General features: G+C 47.1%; 1 protein-coding gene across 3 annotated transcripts in view; it reads left to right on the plus strand.

The window, feature by feature from the left end:
- NEURL1 (neuralized E3 ubiquitin protein ligase 1) overlaps positions 1 to 15,005 on the plus strand; it is a 2,006,504-nt gene that overhangs the window by 75,505 nt on the left and 1,915,994 nt on the right. The gene's annotated exons all lie outside the window — the stretch shown is intronic.

The raw sequence follows: 15,005 nt of genomic DNA on the forward strand, positions 1-15,005 counted from the left end.
AGAACCCTTGTTGTAGAGCTTGATCATTGGCATCTGAAACAGGAAAATCCTTGCTGTACTGCCTCACTTTCAGTTTGCAGGATTTGCATTCTTGCTTGTGAGTGTAAGTTTTTCCTGTTATGGATGCTTGTCCCACCTCACAAGGTACTGTAGGGACAGAGGTGGTGCAGGTAGCTGTTCTCCTGACACTGCCACTTTGGGTGCATTTCAGACCAGCAGCTAACTGCATGATAGCCGTCCAATTCTCTTGTATGAAGTTATCTAGAGATTGTATCACCTCACTCAGGTGATATTGTGAAAGCATTCCTTGGCACAGCTTACCTATTGATATAGCTTGTGTCAGGGAGGTGTTGTGGGAGTTCCAAGCCCTATATGGGCCCACAGTGAGGCCTGCTTTTCCTTTATTGCATTCACTTGCTTGAACCGCCTGCCCATAACACAGGTCCCCCTGATGCATAAGTAATATGCTTGGTGCCATTGCGTTCTTTTGCTTCTCTATAGGACGCACTCCAGAACTCGCCTTCTGTTTTCTCCCATTCAGGGTAGAAACTCAGGTTTGTATTACTGCAAGTGGTTTGGAACTGCGTGTAATTTAAGAAATACATTAAATGTGGAAATCTACAAGCCATATCTAACGTGTGAACCCCTTTAATTTGCCATATCTGTTGACCCCAAGTAGACCATAGAGGGACAGTTCCCTGCCATGTTTGTTCAGTCATATTTGCAAAGTATTCTCTGTCAAAGATGACGGAATCTGCAACATACATATGTTGTGCATCATGTGGCTCAGGAGGGAATTTGTACTGATTTTCAAACATGCAATCCCCTGCTTGATATGGTCTCAGTGAAATATATGGGAACTGTGCTTTGAATTCAGGACTATCAGTTTGGAAAGGCACTGCACAGTGTTCCCAGAATGTGTATTTAGGCCACAGAATTGGTTCACGTTTGACAAGTAAAAAGGCATTGTAATATCGCACATAACACACATGGGGCCCCATTTCATGGAGGTCCTCCACATCATCAAACACATCAAATAATGCATTTTGTGCAAATGTTTGAAGCCTAGTTCTTAACAGTTCTCTGTATGTTCTAGACACAGGATTACTGGGTGTAAACAGTCTGGATTCATCAATCACAGACAAGGTGTGAACTTGTAGCTGTGTTGCTGGGCCATTATAGGTGGCATCCACACGTGACCCATAGTTAGAGGAAACATCTGGGAGCTCTTTTCTCTAACATGTGTGAAGAACTTAAAGGCTTTAGAACAACTTCTTTGCTTACAGGTGGAGTGGAAACCTTGCTCAGAAAATGCCCAGAAGTCAGTGAGATGAAGAATAAAATGAGGCTGAACCACAATAGGAGGAAATACACTGCCAGTAGTTTATAACACCGTTTTAGGAAGTCTGTCCAAAAGAATTCTTTCATCACTTTAGCAACTTGGAAGGCTTTCTGTTTCCAAATTGGCAGACTTGCAGTACTTTCCTGAATTGTGGACGTGTAATCAAGAGTGGCGTATTCTTCCCCATCTTGCACACCTATCATCATCATTCGCCAGATCTCCATTTCTTCATCTTCCGTGGGCTCCTCACTTGGAAGAGAGAGGTTCCGTGGAAACTTCGCGGAAACCATCTGGCACAGGTTTTAGGTGGTCCACAGAAACTTGCCTAGTCCCTCTCTTAGGTGGTATTGCGGGTAGGATGGCAGTTCTGGATCCTTTCACTCTGATTACTTGCACTGCTGGTCTGTAAAACGGGCCAAATTGAGTCTTGTTGTGGATCTTTTCCAGGACCCAAACTCCTGGTTTGAGAGTGTTCTCAGGACTGGCCTCAGCAGCTTCCACCTGGAGGGATTCCCTCAGCAGCATTGTCGCCAGCAGTTGCTCGTTTCTGGGTATGGGGCTGGGAAGAGCATGCAGGTCAGGCATATAAATCTTTCTCCCAAACAAGAGTTCAACTGGGGTCTTACCATCTTATCACTAATGCTACATGGTCTAACCAGTTCCCCACCCCCAATGTTAGAATGCATTTTGGTCAGGCACAACATTATTGAGTGCTTTGCCCTTCCTATGAGCCCATTCCATCTCTGCATGAGACGGGTCTAGGAAAGTGCATCTCTGATCCCCAAGCCTCTAGTGCCTTTCTCAGAGCCTGCTCTGTGAAGGCTTTATCATTATCAGAATGGAGCATTTAAGAGGTACTGTCATGGCTACTACACCTTGGAGTGCCCATATGACTGATTTGCAGTCTGCTCTCTTTTGAGGAATCATCCAGGTAAACCTAGTGCAAGAATCTACTATTACTAGAATGTACTTGTACTTATTTACTGCTGGTAGTGGGCCAATATGGTCCATATATTGGATCGCAAAGGGCGAGGCTGCCTTTCTCAAAGGAACCTCCTTAGGTTTCTTGCTGTGGTCCACAGTTGTCTGTAAACATGTATCACAGTTTGCAATATATATTTTCACATTTTGCCGAAGCCCTGGCCACCAGTAGCGATCAAGGGCTGCTGTGCCGTTGCACTCACCCCAAAATGGGTAGATGCAAGTCCAGCGTGTGTGGCTACAATCATCTTTTCCCTGTCTGCTCTATTTGGTATTAATCTTTGAATAGGATCCCCTTTTTTCATAAGGATTGTGACTATTGCTCTATTATCTTCAATGTCATACATAGAATCAGTTGGGAAACCTTTTGGCCTAGGTACAATAATTAAACAAGCCTCTTTTATTTCCTCATCCATTGCAGTCGCTGAGCGAGTTATGGCTGCTATTATTTTTCTCACTGTGTGCTTTTTGGCATATTTATCTGCCAATGCATTGCCAGTGCTATGAATGTGCCCCTTGGTATGTGCTCTTGTGTTCATTACCCATAGTAACGGGCAAGTCTGTTTAAGATCCCAAACCTGCTTCCAGAGCAGCCTGGAAGCAATAGTTTTATGCCTAATGTCTTTGAAGTAATTTTTTATTTGCCAATGCAAGTCCGTGTTATAAGCCCTGACAATGTAATCTGGATCTGAGACTACTAGAGTGGGCTTCCCTGAATCTGCTTGGCGCAATGCAAGTAGTAACCCATGCATTTCAGCAGTCTGGGCAGGCATGTCTCCCAGGTGCTTGGTTGCAATATCAGTATGTATAAACTCTTCTTCATGTGTGAAGCATCCTACGACTGCTGCGCATGCAGCAGCTACTTAGAGCGTGTCCCCACTGCTGGGATAGCTGACCCATCTGAGTAAATCACCTGGAAAAAATCAAACAATGGTATGTCAGGCCGTGAGATGTCTGGCTCTGTGTCCATTGTCCAACTCAATCCACTCAGTCTTTGCAATTCTGCCTTATAATGGTACTTTACATCTGGAGCATGTTGAGATGCTGACCATTGAATCCATCTAGTGTGTAATGCTTTTGCATTTGGGACTCTAGCTTTTGTGGCAGCTTCTAGTTGAGCTAAAGGTGTGTTTATGTGTATGGTTCTATTTGCTGCCAGCGGGGTCTCTTTCTGAATAATCACCTGAACTGAAGCCAGAATGTTCTCCTCAGGTATACACTCGGGTGTGGAATATATATGTGACTTATATGCAGTTGGTTTAGTCTCCCCTAGATTCCACACTGTGTATGTGAAAGCATTGTCTCCCACCACAAGGTTTATCTCTAAGTCTTTATCTGTATTCCTGTCCTGCAAAGGACCAGTGTGAGTCATTAATGAATATACCTGGTGCAGAATACGAGTGTGTTCTGGCAGCCAGTGAGCTGCCTTGAAATTTGGTTTTATCAAAGCATACCATGGTTTCACTAGATCAGCAAAATTAGAAACATACGATCTGCCAAAATTTAACAGCCTAGAATGGCCTGTAACTGCCTAAGCGTGAGTGGGCAGTCTTATGTTGGCACACTTCTCAAGAAAATCTGCTGATAACCCTCTGCCCTCATCTGAAAGAGTGAATTCCAGAAAGGTAACCTCACGATGAGCTATTCTTGATTTTTTAAAATTAATCAGGTATCCTTTTGCAGCCAACGTGTGAATGACTCTCTCCACTTCTTGCAAGTGTTCACTGAGATTCTCATGGGTGATATAAATATCTACATATTGACAACAATTAGGGATGTCTGCAAGTAAGCTCTGTATTCTGCTTGAGAATGTGCTAGGTGAATTTTTATACCCCTGCATTACTAGTGAACTGGAAATGAGTTCTCTTAAAAGTGAATGCAGTGTATTTCTGGCTTTCCACACTTAAAGGTTGTGTGAAATACCCATTGCCTAGATCAAGGTTTGTTTTATATTTGCATCTGTGTAAGTTGGCTAGCAATCCAGAACTATGTTGGTTCTGGATGGCCTCTGTCTTACAATGTGCATTCAAAATTCTAAAATCCACAATAAAACGGTAGGTACCATCAGGTTTTAATACTGGGAGTACCGGACTGTTATGTGGGCTAGCTTGCTTTATGATTACTTCCTGGTCCATTAGCTGGTCTACTATGGTTTGCATGTGGGCAACTGCCTGTGGTTTAACTGGATACTGCCTTTGTGGCGGGGGTGGTTTCAGCACTGGAACACATGTGCTGGACATTCTTTATCATGCCCTACATGATTTTTGAACAGCTGCACTGCTGCCAGTGCTGACCATTTTCTTGCATATTTTTGCATTAGTTCCCCACTCACCTTTTGAAAAGGCAGGAATTACCACTTCTTCACCCCTTGGTGCTTGCCTTACATACAAAGGTGGCCAGTCTTGAAATGCTAACAGCCCTTTATATTGAATGTGTAGCTGTGGCCAAAATAGTGCTTCAATCTTTTTGGGGTGTTCGCCTTCTAGCTGAATTGTCACAAAATACACTTCATTATGTGCCAATGTCTGCCCAGTGAGAGTACTGATCTGTGCATTCCTGTGTGCCCTCGTGTTCTCCAATAGTGCCTTGTGGCTGCATTCAAATATGGAAATGTCAGACCCAAAGTCTAATAGGACTTCAATCCAATCCGTGTGTCGCTTAGTCTTGGGAACAATGCAATGAGTGCGTGGACTCTGCATTCTGTGAAACCTGTAGTGCTGCTGTGTTTCTTTTCGACCTTCACTTCCTTCCCCTCAACCTTAGAACGATCTGATGTTCGTGCCTGCTGGGACGGCGATGTCCGTACTTCTGGGGACTTTTCATGTGTTTCCTGTCTCTAAAATCATAGTCAGTAGGTCTAAAATGGGACTGGCCACCGGTCTTACCCCAGGACCGTCTACCCCTGTGCTTACCTTGCCACTGCGGGCTCTGCCTATCTCCTGCAGATTTCTCATTTTTATGCCCATGATGTGGATATCTTTCTTCCTCTATGGGTGACAATTGCCGCCTCTGTGGCTTAGTGCCCTTTTTATCCTGGAATGAACCCCGTCCTTTCGAGGATCTCCCTTCATCGTGTGTGTCCTTATCTGGCTTAAGATCCTTGTTACCCTTTTTATGTGTGTCTGCTGGTCTTCTGTCCAAGTGATCCCTGCCCAATGATTGATGGGTGGATGTCACTATGTCTCCAAATTGCTCCCTTTTTTCTTGCTCATTTAATTGGGACAATTGTCTATGGACTTCTAACCTTGCAGACTCTCCTTTTAATAAGGGTAGGATTATGCTCTAAACCATTTGATAAATGTTAGCTGCTATAGACAGGCCTAGATTCATGGCTGCGGCCAAGCCTTGTGTTCCCAAGATGTCAGCTAGTATCAGTGCTAGTGATGTGATGGACGGTGTGCCTATCCGCTGTAAATAAAGCCAGCTATAGATTGAGATCCAGCTGTTACAGCTCGCGAGGATGTGTGTAGCCAGATGGAAAAAACATAGCTAGGGCCCTGTGTCACTGCTGGGGAGTTACTTGTGGATAAGCAGCTTGCAATTGTCCTAATGTTTCTGAATATCACTTGGGAATGTCTTCATTCTTGGATAGACAGGATCCCAATATTATTCTCAATGTCTGCAGTTGCACACCAGCTGCATCCACCTGTCCTTAAGGTTGCTGCGCAGGCGCTATACCCTGCTGAGCTGCATATTGCAGCGCGATGTTTCGCACTGTGTCAAAGTGGGTGGCTAACAACTGGTAGTCAGCTTGCAAGAACGGACCGCCACGGTTTGGATGAAACCGAGCTAAGAATTCTAGTGACAGATTGGGTGTAGCTAGTGGGCCATGCCTTGCACCTGTTTGTGGGTAAACTAGATTACCTCCAAACCAGTTGACATGATTTGTATGTGTAAGAGCTAAGTCAGGATACTGATATGGGCGATACTGAATGGTGCCTAAGTCTCCTCTCACTAGGAGAGTTGCATATACATTATTTGTCCTGTTACCTGGGGTCTTTAAGTAAGTAAGTAAAGAGTGATTCCCCTGGTAGTCCACCAAGTTGTGCCACTGCTACTGTGAAATTTGTGGTCACTGCATGACACTGGACAGCTCTCAGCCAATCATATACAGCTATCCTGCAATGGATGGGAATATTGATTTCATTGTGCGCCATCTTCTGTACACACTCTAACCTCTAAATTAAAATAAACCTTTTTATAAAGAAAAAACATGTTCTGCCCTGTCCTTCTCCAGTGACTGGGATATGAGGCTATTTAAATAGTAGTAATGCTATGGTCATCTTTAAGACGTCGCATCTTATTGGGGTGCCATCTGACTTAATTGCCCCTTAGGGCGTGATTCTCTGCTCGACCCTAGGTAGGGCTGTGTGGTGTTGGCACAGAATCAAGTCTTAAGTTATGATGAGAGGCACCTCATGGGTTCTGGCCTATCGCTTTGACAGTTTCCCTGAGTGTTTGCACCTCTTGTCATAATTGACCAAAATTCAGCCAGAGAACATAGTGTAGTTCGTTTTGACTCGGAGACCTCATTTTGAAGCATTACTCAAAAATATGAAGCTGACACTGGAAGGTAGCAAGTCAATATATTTAATATCATTTCTGATCTCTACCAGATTTGATCATCATTACACCTGCTATGATTAACGCAGTAAAAACGTAGCATACTGTCAGATAGAAAACCAGCATTGTTGCATAAGCTATAAACATGATTCGCATTTAACAAAGCTAGTACAATTCATCATTCTGAAACACCAGCTTGAGCAATCATGGAGTTCATGTTATGTTTGTTTAAGCTATACTATGGTATAATCAGGAGTGGAGTGACATAATAAAACACGCCGTCAGTCTAACATATGCAAGAGAGGTTCAACCAACACACTTGAAACTCACGGTTTCCTGGGCTTGCTGCTCCGACCTGCTATCAACTGCTCTTCCCAACGCCCCACAACCTCGTGTGCATCACTTCCTCGATCTGGAGAGAAAGTCTAGCATCTGAATATGCTCTTGTGCTTCGGTTTGCATTGCACACATGATTTACCTATGTGAAAACTCAATCGACAGATACCGTCTTTGCCTCTTGGATATTTACCTTGGTGAATGTACTCCCTGTAGGGACAAGAGCAAAGCATGTCATTCGGAAACAGCTACATTTGTCTTCAGCCACTCTAACCGTGTATTTCTATTTTGGTATTGTGTTTCCTGCCTTTGGCTTCTTATCAGCGCAGAAGCATCTCTTAATGCGTACAAGCTCATCTTAAAACAGGAAGCTTGTGGTTGGCTTTCTTCTGTTTGAAAGGGTTTTCGCTGACCCTAACGGCAAGTGCCTGTGAGTTTTACAGTTAGTGTCTGATTCTGTCTTTTGAAAGCCATGCTAGCATTGTGCGTGAAAGCGTGTTTTTTACTCAAAGAACATCCATAGCTTATTACTATGATCGTGTATTTTTAAGGCATTAAGCCGTTGAAGACAAGAGGCTGCTATTCTGTGGTTAGGAAGCTCTGCGCTTGCTTCTCAGCCGAAACCACAAGCATTATTCATCAATGGCAATATATCGGCTACAGCAGATGTCTTAACTTTGTCTTTTGACACTAGCCTTTGCCGTATGTACAACCGTGTACTTCGTATTCACCGCATACACAGTGAGTGAAGTGGTCTAATCTGTGGCACACCTGCCTTAGCTCGTTCGTAACATTTGTAAATCATGACATCCCGGAGAACCCAAGCCGTAGAGGACAAGAAAGCCATCCGGCCTCCCATCTGAAGACGGCTTTGTCTCGCCGGCCCCGGGTTCCTGTACCTTGAGGAGAACACTGCGATTAATACCAGGACCCGACAGAATTTGCCAAACATCTTAAACCCTCTAGGAGTGCTGATATCGCGACTATGCTGCTCCCGGCTGATAAGGGAAAGTAGGCGGATATACCCAAATCCCAGCCTCAACCTGCCTCGGAGAGTGCTGGCCAGCTAGCAACCAAGGGGGACATATAAGCCTTCTTGATAGATATTAAAGCGGATTTCCGATCCTGCATGGTAGAGCTTACCACTAAGCTTGAACAGATGGAGCAGTGGGTCGTGGAGGTGGAACAGAGGGTGGGGGAGGTAGACAACCTGATCCAAGAACATTCCGCTAAGCTCCTGGAGATACAAAGCACGCTTCAAACCCTGCTCAACAGGACCGAGATTCTGGAACACAAACGAGAGGATCTGGAAAACAGAGCCCGACGAAACAATCTACGGATTCAGGGTGTCCCATCATCGGTCCCGGACCAGAAGCTAGCAGAATACATTGGAGACCTCTTCCAGTCCCTTCTGCCACACCTGGAGAAACCTCAACTTGTTCTGTATCTCACCCATAGACTCCGTCCCCAGAGGGGAGTGAAAACGGAAGCCCCCCCAGATGTTATAACCCGGGTTCATTTCTATACAACCAAGGAGGCTATTATGGCGATAAGTCGCTCTCGAGACGAGCTAACCTTCCAAGGGTCCCCCTGCAGATTTTCCAAGACCTAGCAGTGGCCACCATTCAGAAGCATAGGGCTCTGAGGCCCTTGACCTTGTTCCTTCGGATCACACGTTAGATACCAGTGGCTGTACCCTACTGCTCTCCAATTCTCATATAAATGGGTGCCCCGGACGATCGCTCACCTGGAGGATGCAGAGTCGATCCTACGACCCAACTCGCCTGAAAAGAAGAGTGGAAACCCGCCTGACTTGCCTGAGGCTGCCCCCGAAGAACTCTTCCCCCGCTCCCCCCCAAACCAAAACATACGGCTTAGACAAAGGTTCAGAAGGGGAAGAATGTAAGATGATTTACCGCCGGGACCTAATGGACTGGAGACGAATGTTAGCCATTGCCCAGCTGATCGCCTCTGCCCTGATGGAGGATCCCAACTGGTCACTCCGGAAGGACACCGAGACGCTCATGAACCCGTACTGACTAGCTACCCATAGCGGGCTTCGCACGGCCCAGGCCTATCTCCAAGGTGGATGTCACCTGAACGCCCTCAGAGTGAATTGCTGACATTTTTAGCCCAGTTGGCTGGGAAAATTTCCGACAAAGACATGTCGACTCCCCGCAAGTTCACGGTTATGGTCTCACGTTGGAGGCCTAAGTTAAAACCCTGGTTTTGGGTAGGAGGGCAGTACATTTCGATGGCGACTGAGTTGCATCAGGCCCGGGCCCCTCAGCCGCAGATCGCTGATACCCCAGAGGTACCCCCACAACATCAAAAATTGAATTTCATCTCATTGAATGTGAAGGGCCTGAACTCCCCCTCCAAACGGAAATCAACATTGATACGGCTCCAGGACATGGAAGGCTCAGTGATCTTTCTACAGGAAACGCACTTGCTACCCTCAGACTTCACATGCCTCTGCAACAGAGACTTCCCGCTTCAGTATCTGGCCTTGAATGGAACCAAAAAAGGGGGTGCTGCGATCCTTTTTGCCAGAAAAGTGCATTTCAAGGTACTGGAGACCGTATTATGCCCGGAGGGATGTTACATGGCAGTCAAGGGTTTTATCTATGGACAGCTGTACTTTCATTTCGCTTTATGCCCCCAATGAAGGACAGGAAGCATTCTACGAAGCTTTGGGCAAGACCCTTCTCCCTTTCCTTGAGGGCCAGATAATCATAGGAGGAAACTTCAATGGAATCCCAGATGCCTCATGGGACAGATCACATCCGCCAGCCCCCAGGGATTTCAAACTCGCTACTGGCCTTCTTCACCTGCTCCAAACATCGGGGATGGTAGACTCATGGGGGGCTGCTTCACCCTGGCGAAAAGGACTTTTCTTCTCACACGTACACAGGACTTCTTCCCGAATAGATCTTATGTTGACCTCCCCACAAGTCATTGCCTTTGTTGACGAGGTGACCATATGAACAAGAGTTCTCTCAGATCATGCCCCGATTACGCGGACCCTTCGGGCTCTCGACCCTTATCCCGATGCCGTTAGAACCTATATGATCCTATCCTAAATCAGATGCCATTGAGGGACTCCATTGCTACAGTGATCCAGAACTTTTTCCAGTAAAACCCGCCGGAAGAAACTTCCCCAGCTAACACCTGGGACGCTATGAAAGCAGTAGTGCGAGGTGAACTGATCGCACACGGGGCAGCATTCCACAAGCCCAATCAATGGACTTGCATGCATGGAGCTTGAGGAGGTGGTCCGAATAGCCGAGACCCACCATGAGCATGAAGGATGGTCCAAGCGGACCCATCGCGCCCTACAGATAGCCTGGAGGAAGCTGGAGGCCCACTATGCCGAGGTAACGGCTCATCTACTGGCCAAATCCAAGCAAGGCTACTATAAGCACCACACACCGTGGGTAATAATAAGCAGCGCTCAGATACCTGAGGGTTCGTAGCGCCATATCAATGTCAAATTCTTATTATGCCAAGAACAATAAAGCAAACAAACTTTTGGTGGAGAAATTGGCCAAGACAAAGAGGAAGACCATAGTGGGCCTCCGCGACCCTCAGGGCAAGGTCCAATACGCTGACCGAGAGAAGCTACAACTGGCTGTGACCCATCTTCCTGAGACAGTGTTGGTGACGCCCCGGAACCAAGCAGAAAAGCGGCAGTACCTGCGGGAGGCCGCCCTTCCACAGCTCGTGGAAGTTGATGGAGAAGGACTGGATACCCTGATCACAGGTGAGGGAGGTAGAGGCTGCAATCAAGTCCCTAAAGCTTGGAGCCCCAGGCCCAGACAAGGTTCTATAACGTATTCCGTCCCCAACTGGTGGCACTGCTAACAGCCCTCTTTAACTCATTTGGGGTCTCGGGTACTATCACCCCGTCAATGCACGAATCCATAACCGTGCTGTTGCTCAAACCCGGCATTTGAGCAAAGACCCCTGGGACAATAGTTCATACAGGCCCATTTCCCTACTGAACATTGATGCTAACATTTATTTGAAGGTCTTAGCGAACCGCCTGCCGGACATTCTGCCCACTCAGATAAACCCGGACCAAACAGGGTTCATAATGCACAGATCAACCAGGGACAACATCCGCAGGGCCCTAAACCTAGTGGATATAGCAACCCAAGACTCGCATAAATTGGCCCTGTTGGCTTTGGACACCTCCAAAGACTTCGATAAAGTAGACTGGACCTTTCTACAACTCGCCCTGGAAGCTTTCCACTTCGGCCCAAATTTGCGCAAACTAGTCCTGGCAAACTACCAATCCCCAAAAACTCTTCTCCGGGTTAACCACTACCTATCAGATCTGATCCCCTTAACCTGCGGAACCAGACAGGGATGCCCCCTATCCCCTTTTCTATTTGTCCTAGTAATGAAGCCTTTCGCCCAGCGGATCCGGCAGGACCCGAGCATCAAGGGCCTTCCCATCGGAGCCTCCCAGCACAAGATCTCACTCTATGCTGATGATGTGCTGCTATGCATAATAGCTATTCGGCCTTCTCTAACGTCAGCCCTTAAGAGCTCTGCAGATTCGGTAGAGTAGCGGGATTCGCCATTAATTTTGGGAAGTTGCATGCCCTGGGGGTAGGTCTGGAACCCGGGGATCGTGAGACCCTGGAGCCCTTATGCCCAATCCAGTGGATCGAATAATCTATTCCACACCTGGGCGTCCGGATCCCTGCTCGCCCTAAAGATGCATACCTACTGAACCTTCCCCCTCTCTTCAAGGAGCTGGAGAAAGACCTTGAACGATGGATCACACAAGAGATCTCTCTTATGGGCGGATCACCGCCTGCAAGATGAATCTCCTCCCACGCTTCCTCTAGGCCTGCTTCTCTTTGCCCATTTCGATCCCACTGCCCCAACTCAGGCGTATGCAGAGGAAAATGCTTTGCTTTGTATGGAAAGGTAGGAAGGCCAGGATATCCCAAAGGGCCAAGATGGACAATGCTCGATTGGGAGGTTTGGGGGGTACCCGACCTACGTAAATATCAAATAGCAGCACAACTGGCTCATGTTCAAGCGTGGGCCATGCCAACTGGAGCTCCGAGATGGGCGGAGCTGGAGCAGTCCTGCCTCACTCGCCCTCTGCGCTTCCTTCCCCATTTTCCGCCTCCGTTGCAGAAGACCTGGGTGGGGATCTTGGCCTCCACCACACACACCCTTACAACATGGGACTGGGCATGAAAACACAAGGGTATCCCGTGGGGGGTGGGCCCCTCCTCCCCAATCTTTCACAATCCAGCTTTCTCGTCGGAGTCCCACCCACTGAACTTTAAAAGCTGGACGACTGGGGGTCTGGAGTATTTGGGATGACTCTTTGCGAATAGCCAACCCCGCTCCTTTTAACAATGCAAAGTGGTCTTTCAACTATATGAAATGGATAGGTTTTCTTATACGCAACTCTGACATTGGTGCTCTCATCCACAGACCCGACAGGCAGCTACGCGTACCCCCAGCCCTGTTGAGCTCACTCTGAAGGAGCTGCCAGTGAGGGGGGAAATATCTACTCTTTACAAACTGCTTCAGGAGGATACACTTGCCACCGGAGCCCCCTACATGGCACAATGGGAAGCGGATTTGGGTCACCCCCTTGAAGACCAAACATGGGTGGACATGCGGTCTAGAACTCACTCCTCCAAACATGGCTGGACGTACGGTCTAGAACTCACTCCTCCTTTTGCATCACCAACTGGGAATGTGCCCACAAACTACTTCTGTGAAGGTACTACCCCTGATCCGTTTGCATAATTTCAATCACTCAGTTGACACCAAATGCTGACGCAATTGTGCACAGCCCGGATCATACTTTCATATGTGGTGGTCCTGCCCCCACGTTCAATCTTTCTGGTCTCAATGCGTCTCTGCTATAGAAGACATCAATCAAGTAGTTCTCCACAGAGAGCCGTAGACTATTTTGTTGGGCGCACCAGTGCCGGGGACCTACATGAGATCGGGGAGACCGGCCAACCTCCTTACGCAGATGTTTACCTTTTTTGAGGTGCTATTGGCGGGAAACAGCCTGAACCTGGAAGACTATTGACTCTTTGGTGGATCAAACTCTGGGATATCTTGGTTGCAGAGAAAGTTACGGCAACCAAGGCAGGTCTCTTGCACAGCTTTACGGACATATGGGCCCCCCTTCTGGACTATGACCAGAACTTGCCGGCGCTGACCCACAAACCTCGACTAGCCCAATGGGCCCTACAACCGGGCGTGGAACTATCCGCTGACGACCCTGCCTCACCGGGCCAAGAGGAAGATTGAGCAGGGGGTCGCGGGGAGAGAGTGTTGAGGGGCTGGGACTGTGCCTGCTCTGTTTTATCCATTTGAAACTTATGATCAATCTGTATTTTATATATGCCTGTACTTTCTTCACTTGAGCAACCGGTTTAAAATTGACATGTAAAACAAATTTGAAAAAAAGACTACTAGTTCTATTAAAGACAGAGTTGAGTATCCTGCTTCAAATGTCTGTACATTTTCTTTCAGCAGCAAAATTTATTTCACTTTAAACTACATTTACCAGAAATCCTTGCTGTGTACTGTAGTTTAACAAAATGTTTTTGCACTTCTCATATTACATGACTATGTCCACCAATCCAGTCATTGGCCGTCACTTGAACATCATCTTCTGCGGGGAGCATGTTTTCTTCCATTAATGTGATAAACTGGATGTACTTGTCACACTGAAAGATGGGAACAGCAGCAAAGACTGATCAAACACATTAAGTCCATAGAAAAGAACATTATGAGGATGTTGATAAACTGTCTTTCACAGCTGGAACCAGATCACTTTCAATGTCCATCATGCTTGTTCAAAGTTTACTCAGCATCAACTTAGTCACTTTGTGTATGGGCTTAAAGACAGAATCGCCCCACCACCTTCATGATACCTGCCCATTACTGCACCCAAATCTGTTCCGTTGTGCCCCTTGCCGAATGGACACCTAACCCTGACCAATCGATCTTGGCCTTATGCTTGATCCATCTGACGCAGTGCACCACTATTAGTGCCGACAAAGATATAAAATCCTTTTCCTAAATCTTCATTGATCCCCTCTTCGCCCCCTTCAACTAATCCAGAATAGGACTGCAAGACATCTTTGGCCTCAAGCCCAGGGACCACATCTCTCCAGCCCTAAAATCTCTCCACTGACACCTGGTTGCTGCTAGTATCAAGTTCAAGACCTTCTGCATCATCCACAAGGCTTTTTGGGGCCTAAGACCCCCTACATGTTACGCTCACCTGGTATCCACAGGGACGCCACCCAGCCGGGTTACTCGCTGGTATGCTTCTCAGCTTTGCCCTGATGTGGTCTGTGGGGAAGGTTCTGCCTGAAAATACAGGAGGACTGTGTTCAAGACTGACCGACTGGGGTAAGTATCCTCCCTCCACCCCCGTATGATTTCAGTCCCTCTGGCGCCCTCTCCTCACCTTGTGGTAGAATTAGGCGTGCTCTCCGTCCTGCCTTTGCAGGGGCGCATTGTCTTTCATGGGCGAGTGCGGTCCAGTTACTTCACTGACACCGGCCCGTTTGATATTGTTCAGGTAGGTCTTATTGCTGTTCTTTAGTTTTGTTGCTATCCTGCAAGCCTTTCTTTGTTTAAAATGTCTCTTTTTTTCTCCCTTAGGTATGAGAAGCTTCAGCGCGGCGAACTGGCTTGGTTGAGTCCCGCTGGTAAATGATGGCGCTTTAAGAGCGCTATGATGCGGTAAGTAAGCGCTATGCGCAGCGCTGCAAAGTCT

The sequence above is a fragment of the Ambystoma mexicanum genome, chromosome 8 (genome assembly GCF_040938575.1).
Source record: "Ambystoma mexicanum isolate Mex_15411 chromosome 8, UKY_AmexF1_1, whole genome shotgun sequence".
In the NCBI taxonomy this organism is placed as follows: Eukaryota; Metazoa; Chordata; class Amphibia; order Caudata; family Ambystomatidae; genus Ambystoma; species Ambystoma mexicanum.